This window comes from Podarcis muralis, chromosome 3 (genome assembly GCF_964188315.1).
Source record: "Podarcis muralis chromosome 3, rPodMur119.hap1.1, whole genome shotgun sequence".
In the NCBI taxonomy this organism is placed as follows: domain Eukaryota; kingdom Metazoa; phylum Chordata; class Lepidosauria; order Squamata; family Lacertidae; genus Podarcis; species Podarcis muralis.
The window spans coordinates 95323633-95336110 of NC_135657.1; the positions used below are offsets into that span (position 1 = coordinate 95323633).

General features: G+C 41.8%; 1 protein-coding gene across 15 annotated transcripts in view; it reads left to right on the top strand.

Moving 5' to 3' along the window:
* Positions 1-3310: 3310 nt before the first annotated feature.
* MYT1L (myelin transcription factor 1 like) overlaps positions 3311-12478 on the top strand; it is a 282027-nt gene continuing 272859 nt past the window's right edge. For 9 of the 15 annotated variants that reach the window (XM_028722431.2, XM_077926368.1, XM_077926372.1 and 6 more), the window contains exon 1: positions 3312-3747. The gene's annotated coding sequence lies outside the window, so the exon portion shown is untranslated. Of the gene's footprint in view, positions 3748-5123; positions 6261-12478 lie in introns of those variants that run through there. The other 6 variants (XM_077926374.1, XM_077926371.1, XM_077926369.1 and 3 more) reach the window with 2 other exon arrangements.

Genomic DNA, 12478 nt, shown 5'->3' on the forward strand with positions numbered 1-12478 from the left:
ACGTCGGGGTGGGAAAGATATAGGAATTTCTCTCTCTCTCTCGCTCGCTCATTGTTTCATACATACAGTTTTAAGACTAGGACATTATTGACATTGCAGGTTTTTTTTCCTTCAACAGCGTTGCTTGCCTTCAAATGAGCCCGTTTGGAACAAATATGACTAGAGTTCCCCACAAACCTACAATAGCATGTCCAGCATCACTTTAAACTCTTCACAATTACTCCACCGCGCTTGCAATGGACTCCCACCCATATTCAGACGTTAAACGCCCCCCTATCTCTCACTCACTCACGCACATTTATTTCTTCCGAGAGCGTTTGCTTAACTGAACGTCTCAGCTGTAGTACTAAATAATCATATTGTCTTTTCTGAGAAGTCTCTGCTCCCCCCCCCCCTTCATTGTGTGGAGCTAACACTCCGTCAGCATCCTGAACTAAGTCTAAAAGAACATTGTTTGAAGCACGATGCTTTGCATAGCATCCGCGCATGATCAACGAAGCTGTCTGCTGTTTGACTTTATTATTTGAAGCTACATTGTTATCATGAGATGCGGTTACTGCGCATGTGCAGCAACTTTTCCATCCTGTTTTGAATATCCTCCCTATTCTTCAGGAAACGTGCCACTATGCTGAAAATTCCAAGCCATCATTAGACTCCATTGTGTTCAGAGTTTTCTCTGAATTCAAGGGACTTGTGGCAGAGACAATTAGATATGCATATATGCCCCGCTCCTCATTCTTAGGCAACTCTGTTAAAGATGCAATCCTATGCATGCTTCTAAGAAAATGTGTTTAGTACTGAGCTATTAAGCATGCAATAATGTACTTTCAATAATTAGGGCTCCTGGTTGCACAGTGTGAACGCTTTATTTGAGGCCAGTTTTATTTGCTACTCTCTCCAGCAACATATTCTGCATGTTTACACGGGAAGTAACTCCCGGTGTATGCAATGGGAGTTGCTACTACGTGTGCATGGGATTTCAGTATTGGACTTGTGCGTGTGCCCGTGTGTATTGTTTTCAGGGTGGGGAGAAAGTAAGAGGAGGAAGCTAGGGGAAGAGAGAATATATAGGACAGAGGCATTCATAGTGACACCTACAATTTGCTGTTTAAATGAAGGCTGTTCACAGCTCTGCATTCCCACAAAGATCTACGGTTCCAGCCTGGCAGTGGTGAACCTTGTCTGTTGTACTTCTGGCGTTGTCTCGTGTTCCTCCAGGTCCGGCCCCTCTCCCGCTCCAGCCAGTCAAAATAAATGAAACGTTATGTTTTCAAGTGTAGGGGCTGAATGAGACAAACTGCGTTATCCTGCTCCCGTGTGCATCAAAGAGAAGGCGTTGCATTCTCATTATAGGTGCTTCGTGGACGACAGCTTTACCCAGTGGAAAGAGCGGTCTGCTGCAGAGATACCTTTGGGGAAAGGAAGCCCAAGCCCCACGCCACCCCACCAACATTCAGCCCAAGTCTGGCGAGTGCAGCGATTTGCCGCACTTGCTATTGTTCGAACTTGCCACAGTTCTGCTGCAGTCGTTTGGGGTCCCTACCTTGACTTTCAACTGAAGTCAGGGCGTGGGAGCTTTGCGATGTTTCCCCGGCGGTGCACCAAATTTCATTATTTTTTAGGTGCCCCTTACCACCCAATTGTAAGTGCATTCGCCCTAGAGTGGGGGCTGCTTGCTTTTTCGCCAACACTTCTCTCAGGAGTAAATGCATCCACACTTAAAAACAGCACAGTGTATATATACTCAGTATCCTTTTCCTTAGCTCCCTATAACCATCGTATCATAGAGTCACAGTGGGTAAAGGATGGATTTCCCCATCCCCTCGCACTGCATGCTCATCAAGAAGGGTGTCTAATCCGCGTTAGCACTTGAGCCTATGCAGATGACCAAAGAACCTCGGGTGAACTTTCTTCTGCACCAACGTACAGCCGGTGGGAATCTGTGGTAAGATGTGGTAAGATGTTCGTCTGTATGGGTTCCTGTATACTACAGTGCCATCCTAACTATGCTTACTCAGAACTCAATGGGGTTTACTTCCCATTGTGCTTAGGATTGCGCCCTTGGTGCAGCGCTAATTATGAAAGGGGCTGTAAAGTCTTGCCTTTGTGACTTCAGGGAGGCATCTAACGCAGATGATGTAAACATTCTGGAGAAATGTGAAAGATCCGTATGAGCTTCCTCATCCTGCTCCTGCTGATAGCTGCATGTAAGGGGACTTCGTACAGGACATGCTTTTGTTTTGTTTTCAAAAAGATGGTCATTTTCAAATTCTTAACAATTTATTTATTTTTGAAAAGGGGGAAAGTAGAGTTGACCTCAAAAGCCATAGAAACAGATGCCCATTTAAATTGATAATTGATACTTATCCCTCTTCCCATTTCAAACGCTGAGTAATTCGGACGAGGACCCCCCCCCCCAAAGAAACCTAATCTGCCACCCAAAAGCCACTTGCACATATCATCATTTTGGGAGGAAGTCATCAGTAGCCCTGGCGAGTTATCCTTCACCCAGCTTTATTATCAGTACCCTGAAAGCAGTGACAAATCCATTGGACCTTTGAGTCAGTGCAGGCTGCCCCCCCCCCCATGATATCTGAGGGGCACCTGCCCTCCCCTGGGTATATCTTCTTCTTCAGAGTGCCACTGGAAGTGTGAAGAAACCCCAGGCTCCTAATTTTACCCAGGAAACGGTTCTCCTGCACCATCAAAATCGACGGGGCTTTTCCAGGACAAGCGAAGATGCTTTATATCACGCTTTGTCCACGCGCTGTATCCGTTGAAAAAGCGCCTTAACACACTTTCTCTCCCTCCCTCCCTCCCGATCCTGGGTTAATTTTATTTATTTATTTTAAGGAATTTTTATTTATTTTACTTGAAAGTAAGTCCCCTGAGTTTCGATGACGAGCTTTAACCTCCCCCCCCCCCCGAAAAGCTGCAGTGCCGTCCTGCACGCACTTACTCGGGAGTAACAGAAGCTTACTCCCGAGAAAGCCAGCGCAGGCATGGCCTGGCCTGCGTAACCTTCGGATCGCCACCCTTGGTTCACACCAGGTTACTCCGAGTCTTTTTTTTGTTTGTTTGCTTCCCCGGTCAGACGCACTGCTTGAGGCTTTAGGTGTAACCGAGGGAGCCCCAGGAGGCTCCGTCGATGGAGAAGGCGAGCTGGGGGAGGCGAAAGGAAGCCCAGGTGCGAGGGAGGGAGGGGGCAGCCCGCTAAGATCCCTTTTCCTTCCTGGGGAAACACCTCGGCGTCCCGCCTCCCCCCCCCCCCCATCGAGTCCAGGGAGAGAAAGGCTTGTGCCCTCGCATTCTTTCGCTGCAGCGTGCGCACCCCGACACACACACACACACACACACACACGTTGGGCAGGATTTGTCAGCAAAGTTTGCCCTCAGCGTGGCTGCCTCGTCTGTGGAGCTGCCGGGGAGAGCCCAGGAGGGAAGCGAGAGAGCGAGCGAGCGAAGGGCGGGCTGCGCTCCAGCGAGGCTTTCCCTTCCCCTCACAGACTGCAGTGCGAGCTGGGAAGGGAATTGCCAAGCGAGAGAGAGAGAGAGAGAGAGCGAGCCTTGGTGCGCGGCCGCCGCTGGCCGCGGCGTCTCTCGTCTCGGGCCTTCTTCTCTCGGGCCACCTCAGGCAGCCGCGAGAGGCGGATTACTCTGGCTGGTGTGTGGCTGCGCAAGGAGGTGCGCCGTGTGACTTCCCGCGCTGGGGTCAGCCCAGCTGCCTCCTCCGCCGCGGCAGGAGCGGTCAGTATTGTTGTCTCTCCTTTTCGAGGAGGCTGCAGTTCCGAGGCGGCGGTGGGGGGGAGGGCGCGCGCGCGCGCGTTCACACACACACACAACACACACGGAGCTAGTGGATGGTGAAGGAGAAGAAGAGGGGGGAATGAGTGTAGGGGAAGAGAGAGAGAGAGATGGGGAGAACTGGGGTGTGTTGAGAAGGGGCAACTTCACGCGTGTCTGCATTGTGTGGTGGGAGAGATGGAGGCGGTGGGCATTGTGTGTGACAGAACTCTGAGGGGACTGGGGTGTGTGTGTGTGTGTGTGTGCGCGCGCGCGCGTTTGTGAGGGGAAATTGTGGAAGGTTGTGCTTGTGTGAGGGGGGAGAAAACGGTGGGATGTGAGTGAATGGGGTGGTGGGTGGGTTTGACCGTGTGTGAGAGAGAACTCGTGAGGGAACTGTGGTGTGTGTGTGATATATATATATATATATATATATATATATATATATATATATATGGATGGATGCAGGCTTGTGCTACTGTCTCTGTGTGTGAGAGAGACAGACACACAGAGCACTCTGATAAGATATTGTGTGGGAAGGTGGAGTGGGCAGAGATTTTGTCCCTCAGTCACAGGGAAAGCTTTCTCTCTTGCAGCTCTTCGCCAGTTACTTCTCCAATGTCCATACATGTTTTATACATGGGGGGGGGGGGAATAGTACCAGGAAGAGTAGTTTGTGTGTGTTGCCATCTGTGTGAGCTGTTTCTGGTTTCTTTTCATGGCTTTCCTGTAGTTGTGGAGTGCCTCCGTGTAAAGGTCCCTACAGCTTGTACCTAGCTCACTGGTTTTGACCACAATAATTAGAATTTAGAAAAGTTGGCATTAAAAACAACAAAAACAAACCCTTCTTGTGCAGGGAACTGGCCAGTAAAATTTATTTTGACCTTTTAAGCATAGGGTTACAGTCGCAAAGTTCCTAAAGGGTCATGTTTCAAGCAACAGTAACAGCAAAGTTACCTGTCTTATGACTGAGTATTATGCAGGTTAGACTTTTCAGGTATGTGCTCTGTGCCTGAAGTGAATTAATTTAGACCTGTGTGTGACTGATGACCCTTTAAAACAGTTCTTTACTAGCCTTGGGAGAAAGTGCAGCAGAAACAAAATATATCTTGTGGCAAAATCTGAAGAAAGCTTCCAGACACCCTAGCCTTTTTGTATATGAATCATCACATGTATGTGTATGTATACACATACACACACACACAAACAAACAAACAAACACAGACACACACAAAAGTTTTGTTCCCAAACTTTATAGCAGAGATAGTTTTTGTTTAATGTATCTGGCTTATTTCCATTTATCCTCATTAAAGGTTTGCTTTTCTTGCGCCTTCCCTTCAAAGGTATGTGTGGCTATCTGCTAACCAAAATGAGGTTAAAGACATACTTGGAGTTAACCCTGTACACGTTGCACGATTATATAAGGATTAAGCAGAGTTTTAATTCTTTCCAAGGAAACACGTCAAAATTGTAGGGAGCTTGCTGAATTTCCTGGCGTTTTCTATAATGAGCAGACTTTTGTCCGTCGTAGAATTGGAGACCCCATGTTAAAAACATATATCTTTCACTGGGTTGCTGTTAAATAGCTTGAGTAGTATTTACCGTTCCCATCTATTATATTAAATACAGCATTGCACATGATACACCTCCAGAGATTTAGGGGCCTGTGGGTAACAATGTAGGCAGCATACAGTATACATCCTCAATCTTACCTGACTCTGTTGGCGAGTCTAATAAACAGGAGATTTAGAAACTATTGTTGTAATCCAAAAGTGGGGGCAAAGGAAGGTGAGGAGTCCCTCTCTTAATTCAGAGGTGAAGTTTACAGCAGCTAGAGGAGGATATCAGTCAGCAGTATGCTACTGATGTTATTTTGCTGCAGTAATGTGGTCTCTAAGGGAACCTGTGCTTGATGCATATACTACACAGCTAGGCTTTCCTGTAGCCCACTGCCTGCCTCTCTGCTGCTAGTTCTTTTAAATGGAGGCTACTGCTGATCCAGCAAGCAGAGTGCTGCACACATGTACATCTTCCTCCGCCGTTTAGTGGCGTCAACTTATTAATTTCTTGCCTTCCAACTTTGGATCCATTGTGTTCCTGTCTGAAAACATTATGACTTCTGTCTGTGTGGCAAAATAATTAGCATACAAATGAGGAGCAATTCCTGTCTCTTGTACCTCGGGAAATGCACACACAGAGAGAAGATGTGCACTGGAAGAAGTTGACTGGGTGAATGGCAAACAAATGGTGGACATTCGGAAGCCCTGCAAGAGTTTGTGTTGTTAGCGTGAAGCTGGTTTGTCACAGATTTCTGGGTGAATATCTCGAAGATGGAAAAGCAGGGTGGCTGGTGTTTGAAATGATTGCTTGATGGTGTGGCCTACTTGAAAGTGCAAAGTTGGACTGCATGCATAGATAATTCATTTGGACTACTTTGTTTTGCAATTTTCCTGCGTTCCATTTGATAGCCCATAAAGGTAAGCATGCCCTCTTTTATACTTCGTTATTTTGGCTTTCTGTTCAGCAACTGCAAGGAATTTGATTTGCTTGACAAGGGAACAAAAGAATAGGCTATTTCTTTTTATTGCATGCATTGGGGGGGGATATATGAAATATTGAGAGAACCTGATTCTTCTTCTAAGTCAAACAGGAATTTAGTGGTTTTGTTTTCTGAAATGCACAGCAGCCATTATTCAGTGTTTGTATCATTATTTTTTGTTTTTCTAAAAAGGAGAAAGTCAGACGGATAGTCTTAATAAATGTTGTTTCAGTTAAAATTTCAGAAGGAATTAATTCTGTGTGACATGCTTGTGAGAGAGTATATGTTTTCATTGACTGAAATATTGTGCCTTATATTGTGATTCTGAGAACCTTAACGACTTACTGATACAGAGGTGGCAAAGGGTGAAGGGAAGTATTATTTTTGTACTGCCAAATGATATTCTGTATAGAAAAGCAGAACAGAGATAGCAAAAAAAAGCCTATTTAATTGTAGACAGTAAAATCTATTATTTCAGTTACTCCAAAGTCTTTCACAGGACCTGAATATAATTTAGTCTTCTAGTAAGCTAATAATTGACTTACATGTTTACTGTATAATTGTGCTGGATTACTAGAATGTTTGGTTGAAAATGCCTTCCTTCTTTTTATGATATAAGAGTAGTTTTATCCTGTTATAATGGCTGTTAATCTCCTTAAAAACCGAGGTTTTCATTTTAACTGACCTAATTTTTTAAAAAGCCAAAAACAACCTATCCTGGTTGTGAGGTTGGAATTAAGCATAAATTATCCCTTAATTGTATTTAATTAGTCCTCTAGCCACTAGAAATTGATTGTGGAGTGTTTGGGTTTTTTGTTTTTTGTTTTTTTTGGGGGGGTCTAATTTATAAGTATACCCCCTCACTTCTTTTCTTTGTAGAAAATATATGTATACTAAGGAGGTGCAAATCTTAAAATTTTGGGGTTCTCAGGCTACCTTTGATGAAATACCAAATATGAGAACTAAGTATGGTAAAAATGACACAATAATCACCAGACAAAGAATTGTTTGAGCAAACTGTTAACCCTTCATATGTAACAGCTTGCAGTTACTTTCGCTCATTGTTCAAGTTTGAATGCTGATCTTAAACTTAGTGGTTACCATCTAGTTAAATCACCATATGCATATGTATTTATTAAGTATAGTGAGATTATAATACAAAATAAAACCCAGATAAGTGAGAGAATCAAAAAGCTGTGTAAATAAAAACATAATTGCTTTTTAAAAGATAGAGGTCCTGTTTTTGGCCACTGGGAAAAAAGTGAGCTGTACTGACAAGCTTACACAAAGAAAAAAAGAAAGACAAAATAATTGAAAATGGGGGTGGGGTGGGGATTTTAAGAAAGAACTAAAAGCAGTACTTTGATTTTTAGCTTAGTTTATAGATTGTCTTGTCTGATGAATTAATAAGTGTTAGGTGGCAAGCCTAAGAGCTTGGCATGCAAAATAGTTTGCTCATTGCCAGCAACAGCTCTTCTTTTGTGTTTGAGTATACACTGCTGAAGCATGTTCTTGCTACTGCATACGTGACTAGATTGTTCACCAAAGTTATTAATTTATAGTATGACTTTATGGTGAGCTATCCTGGTTTTTTTGTACGATTTCCCTGCTCTTGTTTTCCATTATGAATCATTAAATTTGCTTTTTGAGGAACTCTAGTTTGTTTTGACTCTTCATAATTTCACATTATGCAGAAGTTGAGTCAATATATATATAAAAAATGAACATGTGGGTATACCCACCCCTATATATAGTGAGAGAGGTGTGTGTACTCACAAACCAGCCACAAACATTCTCATGGGAACTTTGCAAGTTGAATTCAGAAAGTGCTGTTCTGAATCTAATGAAGCAGTGGTGCCTTGCAGACATAACCATTGCTATACTTTATCAATAAACACACACACACACACACACACACACACACACACGAACTTAAGCAGGCACACAGTAATTATACTTTTTGACACAATGATAGTTCAAAATATAGCTGTTCTTTCAAATGCCATCCTTCAGAATCACATTTAGTAAGTGATCTCATTTTCTAGGATAACACTTGTATCAAGCAGAATAACTGCTGTTGTCATCATGTACCTCTTGCCATTATAGTTCAACAAAATGTACCATTTTGTTGTTGTTTGTTCCTTCTTTGATTGTAAGCAATGGGGAGGCTTTGTGGTGATATTTAAACTCTTATGAACCACAGAGCCCCAGCATTTGCAAATTGTTTATTGGGGCAAGTAACTTGCCCGCTGTAAATTCTCTCTAAGGTTTGTCAACAAAGTACAGTTCACCCATGCTAATAGTATATCGATTAAATGTGATTTCCTCCCATTAAAGTACATTATTCTTTTATTAGTACCAACATGTTTATGTGAAAAATTTAAAGTTACAAAATGATTGAAGGAGAATAGAGAAGTGGTTCGAGTCACAAAAATGTCCAACAGACCATTAAAGTAAAATGTTTATTTTATTTATTTTATCTTGTTAGATATGGTGTGGATTCCAGAGTTTAATATTGCTCCTTGGGAAAGGCTGCAAATATACATTTGCCACATAACTATGCTAGCCAGCTTGGATGTGAAATAATCAAGGCTGCAGGGCACCCCATAGAGAGCCATCACGTCTAGTATGGAGCAGTCTGGTAAATTGTGAACATACAGAAATCAATGTTGCATCTGCCAGTAGGCCCTTCGGTTCTCTGAAACTCCCACGTGTCTAATGAGTCTGGCCGATTGGTTTCAGACACTAGTTTCCTTCAGGATAAATTTAATGCATCTTGAGGGTCAGGCATAAGCAAATTGATTATAGCTCTGCACCAGGCAAACTCATAAACATCTGCAAGATTGAAGATTTTAAGGCCATTCAGCATCAGGGTCTGCTGTTTTCAAAACCCATCTCCCTTATCCCAGCATGGCATATCTCATGCCAGCATGGTGCTCTTGAATTGGGAAACTGATTAGAAAAAGGGCATGGTATATACTGATGTTTTATTTCTATCTGGCAATGATCCAGCTGTTTGTAAGTTGTGGGTTGTGGATTGTGCTGCTCATTGCTAGTTGTTATTGGCCATGGGGTGGTAGGGAAAGCACTGTTTAAAAAATCATTTGCATGATAGGTTTTGAGCAGACAGCTACTTTGGTCTTGAACACAGCACAGTTAAAGCTTCTTTGTCCTCAGTGTCCGTATATGCTGTTTACAACAGCAAAACCTTATTTATTTATCTTCAGTTGTATGTTGTTCTAGGACTGGATGTTTTTAGCTTTCTACATTTTTCAACCTTCTAGAATTTATTTCTATTTTGGTTGTAGAAATGAAGAACATATTAAATAGTCACGTTTGTGATGGATTAGCTTAAATGTTTAGGTACTGGGTCCAACAGACTATATGGTTCCACCTTACATTTTATACTTATTGGGGTATTATTGGGGCAGAGTTAGTGTCAAAATTCATTTTTCCAAGCAAATTTTTGTCTTCTACCATCTCTGGTCAGGGCTGAAGAATATTACCAAGGGAATAAAATGTTATGCCTAATTTTAGTGTTCTTCTGCCTAATGTGCTGTGAATAAGTACCATGTTACAGCATTTAACTCTGTCCATCTCTGTCACTTCCTGAACATTTGTTCTTTTCATATAACCCCCCTCCCCCCAATGCTGTGAGCTTAGGATACCTGAGATTTGTTGTTTGAAGGAATTATGGAAGGGATGATCTTTTGCCTTTGAGTCCTGCCTCACACTTAACACCGGATGGGATGTTGTTTCTGCTTCTAGGCTGTACATAATGATTCTGCTATGCTTGATGGATCACACAACTGAAAACTCTGATACAAGGTGCTTTGGAAGGACTAACAGATTGGAGATGAAAAATATAGTTTAAACAATATTTCTCTTCAATCTGTCTTGAAGAAGGAATCATGACGTATTAGTACTTCCAAAGGATGTTCAATCAATGGGCCATGGCGCTATGAACTGAGGTTCTGACATGCTTTTTATAAGAGCACAGCTGAGGAGAACCTCTTGATTTAAAATGTATACCAGGGAAGCCTGGTTTATCCTGACTAGTATTGGGCCTTTTTGTCTCAGATTTTTTTTTTTTAAAAAAAAAGAATTCGGGCTATGCAGGTAAATAAGTGGGCCAGTAAAATATGTTTCTCTTGTACCGCTTCTAGTTTAAAAGAGGGGTTGTTGTCAGTAGTAGTGGATTTGTACAACCATTTTTGGGATTGCAGCGGATGTGATAAAGCCAACATAACATGATTTTGCTTCCATCATGGTGGTTAGTAGTGTTGTGACACACATACCCGACATATATCAGGCATGTTATGAGACTGCTTATCACCATATCCTATCTCAGCTCACATTCTGAAAGTTTTCTAGAGGTGGTGGGATATTATCTGGTACAGTGCTCTCTCACATACAAAACTTACAGGAAATTTATTGCAGAAAACATAACCAAAAAATGATTGTGGGGACCCACTCTGATTAAAGTTGAGCTCATCTTAATGTGTTTGAGAGCTGCAACAAGAACACATTGGTACCAGTCCAGGCAAAGTCATTTGTCCTGAAGATGTATTAAAATAAAGGAGAACTCTGTTGCAACTAGCTCCGTTCACATTTAGTTCAGTGGGGCTTAAGCAGGATTGATTTTGTCTCTGGAGCTCTTTAACCATTGTGATTTCAGGGAGTTGGTGTGGCATAGTATTCCAAAGCAGCAGCTAGGGGTGGGAATGATTCCCAGTTCAAATCCTTCTTCAGCCACAAAGTCATTTTGCGTGCCTCATCAACTTCCTTTAAAAATGCATATACTGTATAATATTGGCCTATCACAAAGGGTAGTTGATAGATTTATTGAGATTTGTGTATGTGAAGCATCAGACAAACATACATTATGACAAATAATTGAAAGTAATGTGAAACCCTGTCCTAACCATATTTACTCAGAATGAAATCTCCCAGAGTTCATTAGAACTTAGTTAGTAGAAGGCATGCTATGGATTAGGGACACTAGAAACAATCCAGTTAAGTTTGAATTGTGGCCTTAAGTGCTGTTGGTTTTTTTAGAATGTGTCATTAAAAAGGTAAATTAAAATGGTAAGCATAAAAGGGCATTAATGAATTTGACCAGAGGCCAAGGTTTATTCTTTGTTATAGCTCATTGTTAGTCTGAATAAAACTTAACCACAACTCTGGGGTTGGACAACATGCCAAACCTAACTTTGTTTTAGCTTGGCACAACTGCAAAAAGACAGGGGAGGAGCAAAGTGCCAAACTAAGCAAAGAATTGTCATGCTAAGCAAAGATTTGGGTTAGCGTGACCGGGCCATTGTCTTCCAAATATTTTATTGGGAACCAGAATAGTCTTGATAAAGCATGTTGTTAGTAAAATGTGATTGTCAACAGGTTGTATACTTTTGAATAGCATAAAATTTATAATTTACGCCAGTGTCCCAAATTGACCTCGTAATTATCAGTACCTTCAATCCATTTGATAGTCAAAGGGACTAGCTAGTCAACTTTATTCCCATTTCCAAATATCCTGGAAAACTACTATGTTTTTGACAAGTTTAAAAACAATATTTCCCCAAGGGATTAGCTACACATATACAGCAGGCCAAGAAATGTTCTCATTTGCACCCCTCCAAGGACAAGTTATTGTAGCTGTTTACAAATGAGAGAGAGTCACTAATGATCTAAACAGTAATAGGCTGAAATATTTTACTGGTTATCAATAATATTAACCTTTAAATGCCAGCAAATTAAGTTTTGGTAGAAATCAGGAACTGATGATACTATTGTGATTTAAACAATTTCATTGTCAGTTCCTTGGACTTAAAATCCAGATCACTAATGGATTTTTTTCTTCTTCCTAGCAGACTTGTCAACAATCTGTCTGTCATGACCATCTACTGCCTTTGGATTGTGGACAGAATGTTCAGTGATAGCATTAAAAATTATGTATGCAAACTGAGAGCACAAGATTGTAGGGCTGCACTTAAAAACGAGCTGTCTTGGAGTATGCTTTATTTATTCAAATTTCTATCCAGCCTCTTCCCAAATGTTCAGGGTAGATGATGGCAAATTAGCAACATGCACTGATTTTAGTGGCATGATTTTGTTTTAACACATCAAAATGCTACTTTCTCATCTATATGGTGACAC